This window comes from Tursiops truncatus, chromosome 19, assembly GCF_011762595.2.
Source record: "Tursiops truncatus isolate mTurTru1 chromosome 19, mTurTru1.mat.Y, whole genome shotgun sequence".
In the NCBI taxonomy this organism is placed as follows: Eukaryota; Metazoa; Chordata; class Mammalia; order Artiodactyla; family Delphinidae; genus Tursiops; species Tursiops truncatus.
Window position 1 is genome coordinate 34,924,852 of NC_047052.1, and position 7,916 is coordinate 34,932,767.

The 7,916-nt window shown below is 51.2% G+C and overlaps 1 long non-coding RNA gene across 1 annotated transcript; it reads right to left on the bottom strand.

The window, feature by feature from the left end:
• Positions 1-3,509: 3,509 nt before the first annotated feature.
• On the bottom strand, positions 3,510-7,504 carry LOC109549547 (uncharacterized). The gene is made up of 2 exons (XR_012327895.1): positions 6,096-7,504; positions 3,510-3,649 (listed from the first exon to the last, which is right to left on the bottom strand). It is a non-coding gene; the product is annotated as an uncharacterized lncRNA (long non-coding RNA).
• Positions 7,505-7,916: the final 412 nt, after the last annotated feature.

Consider the following 7,916-nt stretch of genomic DNA (forward strand, 5'->3'; position numbering starts at 1 on the left):
CATTTTTCGGTGGATGTGTTGGGGTGGCGGGGAAAGGAAGTGTTTCGCCCCAGTCAGCAGCTCATGTCAAAGGCAGGCAGGGAGAGAGCAGGCAGGCCCGTCTGGAAGGAGAGTTTGTTGGGACCAGACACCCAGAAACCAGTCAGCGTTCCCAGCAGATACTGACTGATGGGCAGCCTCTAGGTGGTGGACAGAAATGGGCCCTCCAAACCCAGGGTCTGTGGCTCTGCATTGGCGGGGAGGTTGGGATCCTAGTTGGTGGGCTGTAGGAAACTAATAGGATGATGAAAGCTCATGAGGGCCTTAGGGAAGGCGAAGGTAAGGGGACTGGTGAGGGAGGCTGATGTCAGAAGCAGGTCTTCCCTGGGTGGCAAGAGCCCTCAGTGGGAGGAATGGAGGCCAGGCTCTCATGTAGCTAATCTTAGACTTCCACCAGCCCACGGATAGAGCCTCATGCTGTGAACTGCAAGGTTCTGGCTCTTCCCATGTGTGAGACCTCAGATTTGTTGTGGCAATGCAGAAGGTCAGAGACCCACAGGCTTACTACACAGGTGGAGAAACAGGCCCAGAGTGGGTAAGATAATATCCCGGGCGCCACAGGAAGGTAACAGGTGATCTGAACCTGGGGCTGATGTCCCAGGGCTCCAGGGCCACCCACTTACTATCTTCGGAAGGTTGCTGTAACCCCTCTGAGCCTTAGTGCACTCATCTATAAAATGGGGATAACAATACCTACCTTAGAGGATTGTTGTATTAAGTGAGATCATTCCTCTACTCAATAAATATTTAGTGAGGGCTATAGCAGACCCTGCCAGTTATCTTCCCTTCTTGGAAACAGAGCCCCCACTGTTAGCTGGGAACACAGCCACCTGGAATAGATTACATTGCCCCCATTTCCCTTGCAGGTGTGGTGATGAGACTTGGGACGTTCAGTGGAAATGGTATATGCAATTTTGAGAAGCCTGACAAAAGGAAGCATGATTTGTATTCCCTCCCCCTTGCTGGCTAGAATTTGGCAGTGATGGCTAGAGCAGCCATCATGGACCATGGCGCTGAAATCAAGTTAGAAGGTGCGTGAGTTCCTGATCATCATGGGGTCCCCATTTCATAATTGTGGGGTAAGAAATGGGACTCCTTACCACTGGCCTTTGTTCACATGAGACAAGGATGAATGTGTATTTCTTTAAGTCACCATTATTCCTGGTTTTCTGTCACTCACTGCTACACCCAATCCTAGTTGACACAAGAGCCATTCATGTGCCAGGCCCTGTACTCTACACGGGGGATAAAACAGAGAACAGAACCACAGGCAGCCCCGTCCCTCCCGAAGCTTCCAGCCTGGTGGAGGCGAGAGACAATCAGAAAAGCACATGCGGAAGTGAAAAGTACAAATGTGTTGTCGTGAGGGTGGACAATATAGGGCCTTGACCTCCTCAACGCGGAAGCAGCAATCTGAAGATTGAGAGGATTTTCCAGGAGGTGGAGAAGTGAAGACGGTTGCAGGGTTTAGGAGACACCTTGTGGCAGGAGGGACAGTGGCACAACGTGACAATAGAAGAGGGCCAGGGAGGCCATGGGCAGAGCTGGGACTGCATGGTGTGAGGCAAGGCAGGGGCCAGACCACACCAGCCACGGCAAGTGCAGTCTAGCTCCTCAAAGCAATATAGACCACAACACCTGTAAAGCGCCTAGCAGGGTACCTGCTCGTCAGCAGCCAGGCTGTCTGCAGTATATTTTGAGAGGATTGGATAATAATAGGAGATCCGGGACTCAGGAGGGCCCCCAGGCCAGCAGAGTGAGGGGGAAGACATCGGAGCAGGAAAAAGACCGACGTGGATGTGGGGCAGGAGAGGAGCAGGGAGAGGACCAGTAAGGCCCTTGATCACTTTAAGGGCTGGGTGCGCATCTCACGTGTGACCCTCTCCCTTGGTGCCTTGGACAAGCTCTCACTCCTGAAACCTGGGTAAGAATGGCTTTTTATCCTTTTGAATAGAAACTCACAAAGGACTTCTCCGGGGTTGACAAAGGGCTTCTCCGGGGTCCCCAAAGTGCAGAACAGAGACAGCACACACAGAAGACAGCGCCAAGGCCAAAACCAAACACGAGAAAGTGAAGCCTCTGGCAATCTGCCCAAAACTCAGGAAGAACTTTGGACTCCCCAGAGCAGGGTGGGTTTGAGCCTCGCTTGTCTGGACCTCGGAGGCCAGACGCCCCCTCCGCTACCCAGTCGGTGACACAGCTCTGAGCTGCCTGTCTAGGGCAGCGGTGGGTGGGGGGAGTCAGTGGCCAGGAGAGGGCTTTAGGGAAACTTGAAAAGCCCCGGGGCCAGGGCAATAGAATATTTTGTTCCTTCAGCACTCCTGAGTCATCCACCTCTGCTGGCCAGGTCCCAGCCCCCCGTGCACGGGGGCTGCAGCTTTCCCGGGGAAGGTGAAGGAGATGCCCAAGATGCTGCTGTAGTTGCTATAGAGACGCTGGAGCTCAAGGCCTCATCAGACCCCTGAGCTAACCTGCACTGGGGTGTGAGAAGAGCCCAGGCCTCGGGGGATAGCTAAGGCACTCTGCACCTCTGAGGACTCATTTGGCAGGAAGGGACCCAGGCCTCCCTGCACCTCACCCGAAGGACTCATTTGGCAGGAAGGGACCCAGGCCTCCCTGTACCTCACCCGAGACAGCTGATGTCTGAGCTGGCTGGTGTTTGCTTGCCCCATTTGCTTTAGATTTCATTCTTCCCTTCTTTCTTCCCTTCCTTCCTTCCTTCCTTCCTTCCTTCCTTCCTTCCTCCCTCCTTCCCTCCCTTCCTCTCTCTCTCTTTTTCTCTCCTTCTCTGCCTCCCTCCCTCCCTCCCTTTCTTTCTTTAAATTTTAAAATTTTATTATAACAAATACCAAAAAATACCCAAAAGAATAAGGAAGAAAATAAAAATATCTGAACTCCCACCCTCCCTGAGATAACTACCATTCTGGTGACAATCTTCTTATTCTTTTAAAAACCAGCATTTTTGGACTTCCCTGGTGATGCAGTGGTTAAGAATCCACCTGCCAATGCAGGGGAAACAGGTTCGAGCCCTGGTCTGGGAAGATCCCACATGCTGCGGAGCAACTAAGCCCGTGCACCACAACTACCAAAGCCCGCATGCTCTAGGGCCTATGTGCTGCGACTACTGAGCCCGTGTGCCACAACTACCGAAGCCTGCGTGTCTAGAGCTCATGCTCCGCAACAAGAGAAGCCACCACAGTGAGAGGCCCGAGCACCACAACGAAGAGTAGCCTCCACTCACCACAACTAGCGAATGCCCGTGCACAGCAACAAAGACCCAATGCAGCCAAAAATAAATTTAAAAAAATAATAATAAAAATAAATTTTTAAAAACTGGCATTTTTAAAAGTAAATGATTTAAAAATGGATTTAGATATTCAGAAAGTTTACAAGGGTAGTTCAGAGAGTCCCCATACACTGCCCCTGTCTTAGTCAGTTTGGGCTGCGATAACAAAAATACCGTAGACTGGTGGCTTGAACAATAAACATTTATTTCTCACAGTTCTAGAAGCTGGAAAGTCCAAGATCAAGGTGCTGGCAGATCCAGTGTCTCGGCGAGGGCCCTCTTCCTGGTTGCAGACAATTAGTTGTCTTCCCCTTGTATCCACACCTGGAGGAGAGCAGGGACCATAAACAAGCTGTGTCTTCTTATAAGGCACTAATCCCATTCAGGAAGGCTCAACCCTCATGACCTAATGCCCCCCAAAGGCCCCACCTTCTAATATCATCCCATTTGAGGAGGACACAAACAGTCCGTCCATACACACCCACAAGCAATTTCTCCTGTTACTGTTAGCATCTTAAATATGTACGGCACATTTGTTACAACTAATGAACGGACACATATACCTAAAGCCTATACTGTACTCAGATTTCCTTAGTCTCTCCTAATGTCCTTTTTCATTCCAGGATCCCATCCAGGATTTACTTGCCATGTTTCCTTAGGCTCCTCTTGGCTATGATAGTTTCTCAGACTTCCCTTGTTTTTAACGACCTTGAGAGTTCTGAGAACTGGTCACGTATATTATACAATGACCATCAATTGGGATTTGCCTCTAGTTTTTCTCGTGATTAAACTGAGGTTATGGGATGGGGGTTGGGCTCCTCTAGAAGTGGCAGCAGCTAGTAGGTGGGGAAAAAGCAAGAACTGGGCCTTCCCTTAAGGGAAGGAGCTTGTCTGGTTCCTACAGACCCTCCTGGTACTGGCTGATTTCCCAGACCAGCAGAGAAGAGGAAAACGGATGCAGCCAGACTGGGGGTCCCCCAGGGCAATGTCCACCCCCAGGCTTCCTTCCTAAATGACTCAAGTTCATGGCCTTAAGTTGATTATTAATAACAATGACTGGCATGTGTGCAGCCCTTCAGAGCTTACAAAGGATTCTTATTAATAACAAAATGAATCACTAGAAAAGCTGCCCCAGTGCCGGGCATTGAGGTAAAGCACAATTTTTCGTAACCCTGGAGGAGGCTGATATCATGCCCATTTCACAGATGAGAAACAGGCTTACTGAGGCTAAGTGACTTGTCCAGTCATTAGGCTGAGAAGTGAGAAAATGGAGATTCAAACCCAGAGCGGACCTGACTCAGTTCCAGCCTTCCTCTATCACACTGCTGACCACCCACATTAACCTACAACCACTGTTCTCATTTATACAAATGAAGAAACCGAGTCTCACAGAGGAGAGGTGCCCGGCCCACAGTGGCCCAGCCCAGCATTACTGATGGACCTGGACAGAGCCCAGGTGTCCTGATCTACCCAGGGTCGGGGTATGGCCTGAGGGGCACTTTGCACGCAGCCCAGCCAGGTGGCATTCATAGGGAAGGCATGTGTGGGCGGAGCCTTGCTGGGGCCCTGCTGGGTTGGTGGTCCTCACTTGGTGGAACACTCACTTCCCACTCTCAGGTCCTGTCCCTCTGCTCCCTGCAAGGCTGCCCAGGTGTGGCCGGTGTTCCCAGCCACTCCTGAGCAGGAAAGGGACCAGAAAGGACCTCCATGATCACTCCTCCCTGGACCCCAGACAGCCTGGGAGCTTCAGTCCACAGCTGCTTCCTCAGCACAGCCAAACCTGGCACAGAGGAACACTCACACAATACTGAGGCCTGAATAAGTCCAGTGCCCACGGGCTGGAATGCCATCCTCACTGGCCCTCGTGTGCCACCGATGATCTTGCTTTCTTCCCAGAGATGGAACACTCGCTTCCCACTCTCAGGGCACCTGCCTCTGTTTTTGGATGGTCCTATCTCTTAATTTACAGGTTTCCCTTTAACTGAACCAAAACATCCTCCCTTGGCTTTAGTTCAACCCTCTGCAGACACACACAACAAGAAAGCCTTTTTCTCTTCTTTTAACGCTCAGCTGGTGCCCCAACTTCACCCCCAGCAGCCCCAGCTTCACCTCCAGCCCCGCCTTCCCCAGGGCCCCACCTTCCCCCGTCCTCCCTCCCTAATGCACTCCCACCTCCCTCCTTTCCCTCCTGTTCCCCGTTCCAGGTTGAATTGCATCCCCCCACAATTGATATGGTGACTTCCTAACCGCCAGTACCTCAGAGTGTGATCTTATTTGGGAATAGGGTCATCACCAGATACAATTACTTAAGATGAAATCATTAGGGTGGGTTCTAATCCAATATGGCTGGTGTCGTTATAAAAAGAGGAAATTTGGACACAGAGGTGAACACACATAGAGGGAAGGTGATGTGAAGATTCACAAGGAGAGGACGCCAATCTGTGAGCCAAGGAGAGAGCCTGGAGCAGGTGCTTCCTCTCAGCCCTTAGAAGGAACCAACCCTGCTGACACCTTGGTCTCAGACTTCCAGTCTCCAGAACTGGAATACATTTCTGTTGTTTAGGTACCCAGTCTGTGGTCCTTCGTTTTGGCAGTCCCAGAAAACAAGCACACCTCCTGTCATTCATCCATTCAAAAATACTGAGCCCCTGACAGCTGCTAGGGATAAAGCAGTGAAGATTAACAGAAGGGACAGAGGATAGGTAACAGGAAGGGGTTGCCTTCAAGAGGCTTACACTTCATGGGGCTTCCACAGGCCGGTAATAAATACCTTCAGATGAAATCATTCCACACTGATAAGAACTCTGAAGGAAACAAAACGCGGGATGTTCTGGCTCTTCGTCAACTCTCTCCCCATCGGCCTTTTCGTCTCTTCTGAGCAAAGAGCTCAGGCCTCTCTCGACCTATGAAGGCCTTTGCCCAACGCTGCCGTGCTCCCCCAGCCTGCCCAGCCATTCTCCAGCCCACCTCTGGAGAAACCCTTGAGAGCGTACTCCCCACTCCTGGCACCTCCAGCTCTCCTGCGCTCCCGAATCTCCAAGACTGCAGCGTCCTCCCACAGCCCACAGACTGCTCTTCAGCCGTCCCCACGTCCTTGCCACCGCCCACCTTCCCGCAGCCTCTGCTGCCTTCCTGGACTCACGTCCTCTCTTGGCTGCCAGGAGCCTGCCCTGTCCCCCTGTTCTTCTCCTTTGCTGCCTCCTCTCCCTGCTCCCACTTCTTTTCTTTAACTTTTCCATTTGGAACACTTCCATTTGGAAGTTGCAAGAACAGTACAGTGAATACCCTTATATCTTTCATCTATTGGTTTTCACCAATTGTTAACATTTTGCCACTTTGCTTTATCTCTACGTGTGTATACTTAACTATTATTATTTGCTGAACCATTGGAGAGAAAGTTAGAGCCATCATGACTCATCACCCTGAAATACTTCAGCTGTATCTCCTAAGAGCAGGACGATCTCTTATGTAGTTACAATTTAAATATTAATTAAGGGAATTTTATATTGACACTTTATTATCAAATGTACAGTCGAATTTAAATTTCATCAATTGCTTTAATTCATGTCCTTTGAAGCTTTTTTTTTTCCCTGAACCAACAGCCAACCTAGAATCTCACATTGCACTGAGTTGTCATGTCCTTCTCTCCTTCAGAGAGCTACCAACTCCGAGGGCTGCCCGCTCTCAGCGAGAACTCTCCGACTTCAGTCATCACCTCTGTGTGGATGCCTCTGGGTTTGCATCTGCTCCATGATTTCCCGTCCTGCTTTGCCCCCCTTTTCTATCTCGTGGTTGTTCACTGCTCCCTGCACTGCCAGCTCCCTGGGGCAGGGATCCAAGTTCATCGCGTTTTCCCTGGTGCCAGGCCCAAAGCTTGAGGAGCACATCAGGGAAGAATGGGAGAAACACCCACCCAGAGTCAGCCAGACCTGGATTTAAACTGGTGCCCCACCAGCCTCTGCTGTCGTGCCCTTCATCAGGTTATTTAACAGTTGCTCTGAGCAGATAATACAGCCTACCCTGCAGGGCTACTATGAGTACTTACTTAGGTACTGGCTCATAGTAGCTTGGAAGGAAGGCAGGAAGAAAAAACAGGGAGGGAGGATGGGAGGGGGTGGGGAAGACGAAGGATGTCCAGTAGAGCTCAAAACCTGGAAAGGCAATGGAGTGCCAACCTAGACTCCCGGACTCACCCCACCCCCCACCCCCAGGGCTCTAAGCATTCTGACCCTCCCAAGCTTGCTGGACAGAGAGCCTCACATGAAGGAAAGCACATTTAGTGACAGAAGAAATCAAGCTGGGGGCTTCCCTGGTGGCGCAGTGGTTGAGAGTCCCCCTGCCGATGCAGGCGACGCGGGTTCGTGCCCTGGTCCGGGAGGATTTCACGTACTGCGGAGCGGCTGTGCCCGTGGGCCATGGCCGCTGGGCCTGCGCGTCGGAGCCTGTGCTCCGCAACGGGAGAGGCCACAGCAGTGAGAGGCCCGCGTACCGCAAAAAAAAAAAAAAAAAAAAAAAAAAATCAAGCTGGTCTGGAGCTGGCTCCCAAGATGAAGTGAGATTCAAGCACCTTTGAATTCTTGACCGAACACTT